Source organism: Asparagus officinalis, chromosome 1, assembly GCF_001876935.1.
Source record: "Asparagus officinalis chromosome 1, Aspof.V1, whole genome shotgun sequence".
Classification (NCBI taxonomy): domain Eukaryota; kingdom Viridiplantae; phylum Streptophyta; class Magnoliopsida; order Asparagales; family Asparagaceae; genus Asparagus; species Asparagus officinalis.
The window spans coordinates 36,888,507-36,894,506 of record NC_033794.1 but is presented as its reverse complement, the minus strand read 5'-3'; positions in this window follow the sequence as shown (position 1 = coordinate 36,894,506).

Here is a 6,000-nt window from a genome sequence, read left to right as displayed (position 1 = left end):
CCCCCCCCCCCCGCCGCCACATCTGATCTTCCGCAAGGAGTAGCCATGGCCATGATTGAAATCTCACAAGATCTTTCTTTTGGACTAAATCTCACAAGATCTTGGGTTTTCTTTAATTTAAAGTTCTGAGTTAATTCAAAGTTCATTGGGCCATGGCCATGGAGGTGGAGCTAGTGGCCAAGATGAAATTATTTGGGTCAGATAGGCATGAAGTTTGAATTCCAGCGGCATGAAGTTTGAACTCCAGCCATGGCCTTTGGAGGTAGCCAAGATCACGAAGTAGAGATGAAGAAAAAATCATGGCCAAGATGAAAATTATTCTAGATCAAAAAATTATTGCAGAGGAGGAACTTAAGATTTGCAATCATGAATGAAATCTTAGCTGCAGCCATGATTTTCTTGAATAATTTCTTTGCTACAACCATGGCCAATGGCATACAAAAAACAACTCATGATAAAATTTCATGGCCATGGCCGCAAAACTTGCAAATTGTTGAATATTTTTTTAATCTGAAAAAAACTTTCATTCTTGATCAAAATTCATGCACAAACTGAGCTCTGATACCACTGTCTAGATAACTTAATGATCTAGGCATGAATAGTTGAACTAGAAATTCAGATTAAAGTTATCGTTCGCCGTTGAAAAAAATGGAAGTTTTCTCCTCTCTCCTCCCTTAGCCAACGATGAGAATTTAGTCTCTTTTTCTGCATATGGTTGAGAGGAGAGACTCTCACCCTTAAATAGATATTTGTGATTAACCCTACCCATTATGGTTTAATCACAACTGTGGGATTATACTCCCATCGATCTTATCCTTTAGATATTCAAGATAACCACCCAACTTGATAAATATGAAACTGTCTAACCAGACCATGTAGTTAGCATCTGATCCTAATTTGAATCGATTACTACTTTAAATCAAATTCAAAAATGAGTAGGTTAGGCCACACGGGTTCATTGGATTAATCGAACCCAACAAAGCATACCCATTTATGAGATTTGTCAATTCCTCTCCAATGAGAGTAGTTGGCAAATTCTAAAATTTGGTACTTTTTATATTTTTGGGTTTCAACATTCTAAACATTTTCTTGAAACAAACATCAAACATGGAATCCAAAACACGAAAAAACTTACATTTTGATCTTAAAATTTATAACCCACGCTAAATATGCCAAAATTTTGTTTGAATCAAATAGCTACAAAAACTAAAGTAACTTCTACGGTTTATGTGCACTATTCATCCACTTTTATCTACAAGCCTAATATTTTCCCCTACTTACCTTCATACCCATTCACTTTTCTTTTTTCCCCTATAAACCAAAAGATTCTACACCCATTTATTTTTAATTCACCTACTTTCTCAAACTAGTATGGACTCAACTGTATAGGCTACTTTTACCTATAAGTCCAAACTTTTACCCTCACTTACTTTTAAACCCACCAAATTTTGGCTTTTCCCTATAAGCTCAAAGTCTTTCACCAATTTATTTTTAAATCCACCTATTCCCAACAGTCTTAAAAGAAAAGCTCAAAGTCTTTCACCCATTTATTTTTAAATCCACCTACTTCCAACAGTCTTAAAAGAAAATTCTACTTATGAACCAAAGTTCTACTTTATTTATTTTTAAGCCATTTTACTTCCAACAACGGTATCTTACCTAAAAAGTAAAAAATATCTATGTTTGTTTTTAATATGACCAATTTCAAAATCAGTCTTAGAGGCAAATTTTGCTCATAGACTCAAAAGTTTTACACATTTATCTTTTAACCAACCACTTTAAAAAAAGACTTTTTCTTTACGAATTCAAAATTTTACTCCAGTTGTTTATAGACCAGTTCACTTCAAATCACTCTTAGACCCCATTCCACTTGATTATTTTTTAAACCACTGCGTAAACATTTTGGGAGTTATATTCTAAATGCGACTATAGATGATCCTCTGTGACCTAAAACAAGTAAACGAAGGTTTTTTCTGTCTATAAACACAATGTTTTACTGCCATTTATTTTAAAACCCAATCACTATCAAAATGTCTATTGAACCTAAGATGCTCTATTGAAATATTCTTAAGTTTGTGTATCTCAACAGTTTGGTAATGAATCCTTTAATCATTATGTATCTTAAAGTCCCTCTAATTATTAGCCCAAAATCCAAATTTTTGGTGTCATTATGTATCTTAAAGTCCCTCTTAACTATTAGACCAAAACAACGAAATTGTGGTGAGAGTTGTGGTCAGAATTGATGGTTATATTTTTATATTCTTTTTTTAGAGAAAAACAAGGGATATACTCTGTTCATTAAAAAACCAAAAGAAATACACATTATGTAGTTACAACAATTAGGATACGAACTGTATCCGATTGTTAGAAGATAGAAAATAAAGTTACTAAAACAAGGGATGCATAACCTTCTTCTTCCAGAGATCCATAAAGATGAAGAGTGTGTCTTGCCATCATTCATCATAAACATAGATATAAGGAAGAACAAAAGTCAGCTATACATATAGTAGGTAGAAACTAGATGTTCTATTATCTAAAACACAAGAGATAAAACATAAAACTAACTATCTGTTGTTTATACAAGACTGATAAAACTTTCATAACTTTTATCATGCTCCCAAAATTCCACGATTCTCTCATACATAGCTCCAGGGTATAGGTTTTTCCTCTAGAATTGCTAATACACGCTGCGCATTTGATCCACTACCAGCACCTGACCAATCAATTAATCCAGAATTAGCATAGTTAATAATAGTAGACCAGGATAACCTTGTTTTATCAAACAGGAATTTATTTCTTGAAAGCCATAAGCTCCAGCAAATTGATGAAAAAATGATACGCCATAAGCTGTCTTTGATGCTATTCAGTTTCTCTAGGGTTTGAAGTAGCTCGTTCAGAGATGTAGGCCAATGAAAGGGGAGATAATAATCCCTGAAGTGTCTCCATACCTAAATTGTTAAAGAGCAAGAGAAGAAAATATGATCTCTTGTTCTAAGTACAATCTACACAATGGACATGTTGAATCTCCTGTCCAACCTTTAGTAGTGAGGTTATCTTTAGTATGCAGTCTATCTAAAGACAATAACCAAGTGAAGATCCGAACTTTTCTTAGGAGAATTGAATTCCAAGTTAGCTTAAAATATAGAGATAATATTCATCTGGAATTTAAGAAGGTATATAATGACTTGACCGAGTAAACTCCATTTGCTATAAGAGACTAATGTTATTTATCTGGTATATATGACATACTTCTAGAACCAATTAACTTTAAGAGATCTGTTTTAGAGGATATAGATATAGAGGAAATGCTTCTTTTCAATAAGGATCGCCAGTGACATAGATGATCATGTAGAATGCCTTGGCTATGTATGGAAACATTTGAAGAGAATGAAAGCTCATATAATGAAGGAAAGAGACTAGCTAAAGTGTTGCAACTAAGCCATTTATCTTCCCAAAATCTTATCTTATCACCTTTACCAAGTGTCCAAGATATATTATGAAAAAGGCATTTTTGATGGAGAGGGTCATATTCCAAAAGGGAGAATGGGATGCATTACCGAGTTGATTTGTAACATTTCACCTCTTTTAAAGTACAGTTGATGGAGGAACCTACTAATGATTCTCTGTCAAAACATTTCCATAACCATTTGGATAGTAAGGATATAATGAAGATATTAATATCCTTAACTCCCAAACCACCTTCAGATTTGATTAGACATACATTTTTCTAATTAACCAGACATTTGAAAGAGTTGTCCTCTGCCTTACCAGACCAAAGGAAGCTTCTTCGAATTTTGTCTACTTCATTGATTAACCGTTATGGAAGCTTGGAGAATGACATGAAGTATAGAGGTATTGCGGTAAGCACTGAATTCAGTAAAACGAGCCTTCCACCAAAAGATAGACAATTACTTTTTCAAGAAGCCAATTTTTTGTGTAGATTGTCCAGAATTGGTTGCCAATCAGATTTAGAAAGAGTGCCATATTTCAGAGGTAATCCCATATACTTGATAGGAAGATAATCCAATTTACAATTGAGAGCAGAAGTTAGATTTTGACCTCTGGTAGTAATTTTTCCAAAGTAGATAAGAGAGGATTTAGAATAATTAATTCCCAAACCAGCCAGTTCTTCAAAAATGTATAGGATTATTTTAAGGATGTTTATGTCTCTTGGTGAGCTTTTAACAAAGAGCAATGTATCATCCGCAAACTGAAGGATCCAAATTTGGTTTATGGGTTCCTTAAATTCCATATTTGATAGCAAACCTTCCTCCACATTATTCATAATCATTTTAGATAGGACATCAGTTGTAATGTTGAAGAGCATAGGAGATAGGGGATCTCCTTGTTTAAGGCCTCTTTTACAAGAAAAGAATTTTGATGGAGAGCCATTTACCAGTATTGCGCAATTGGAGGATGAAATGATGTGATGAATCCATGAGCACCATTTATTACTAAAACCCCTTGCTTTGAGTAGGTTGATAAGGAAAGACTAATATTGATTCAAAAGCCTTAGCAATATCAAGTTTGAGTATAGCAACCTCCCTTTTCCTTTTGGAACAAAAATGAATTATTTTGTTTGCAATAAGAATAGAATCCAAAGTTAATTTCCCAGCTTGAAACGCAGATTGTGTTGGTGGCATAAGAGGGGATAACCTATTTGCAAGAACTTTTGTTAAAATTTTGAAGATACAATTGATTAGGCTGATTAGCCTGTAATCTTTCACTGATGAGCTCTCTCTAAGCTTGGGAATAAGCGTGACAAATACTTTATTCACTTTGTATAGAGATGATGGGTCCTTCTAAAAATATTTCATAAGAAAAATAAGATCTGATTTGATCAGATCCCAGAAAGACTGATAGAACATCATAGAGTAACCATCACGACCAGGAGTAATATTTGGACTCATGCTAAAAACTGCACGAGTCCAAATTTTTTTATATTCTAACATGCTCCCGCATGTTGAACGCACTTTTTTAATGAGCTGAAACCTAAATTCACAATGCGGTGTCAATTTTTAGAAATTCTGCTTTTAACTAATAATGGTAGATGGAATTTGAACTTGGGTTGCTCTGATGCCATAGTTATGTCACTCTAATGAATTATACCAAAACTCCAAAGTTATACTGAGAGTTGAAAGTTATATTTTTATATTCTAACGATTTATGATTGGTTTGGATCAATATCAAACAAAAGAATGTTTACTTTGCGTAACTAATGACAAACTTTGCTGAAATATAAACTAAATGATCAAATTATTCATATTTTCTTTTCCATTTTTAAATAAAATGCTTATATATATATATATATTATATATATATATATATATATATATATATATATATATATATATATATCACTAATACAGCTGTGCACAAATATATATATATATATATATATATATATATATATAATATATATATCACTAATACACTGTGCACAAATATATATAATACTATATATGATATATATATATATATATATAATATATATAATATAATATATAATATATAATAATATATATAATATATATATATAATATATATTATATTATATATATATATATATTATATATATAATATCACTAAACACTGTGCACAAATATATAATATATATATATATATATATATATATATATATTTATATATATATATATATATAGTATATATATATATATATATATATATACTAATATATATATATAAATTAAATTAATTTTTATATATATATATATATATATATATATTAAAACACTATATATATATTACTACAAAGGATTTCCCATGCGCACTGATGCGTACGCATCAGCTCTGTTCTCGTCAAAAGCAAGGTGTTTTCTGAAAAAAACACCCGACAAAAGCAATCACGAATCTCGAGCTCGTGTTTGTTAAAGCAGGGTTTTTTTTGAAAAATTGGCGATGACGAAATCAAAAAGCATACAGCGCATTGAATCAGTTCTCGAGCTCATGAACCCTCTCCGACTTCCCCCATTTCTCCCA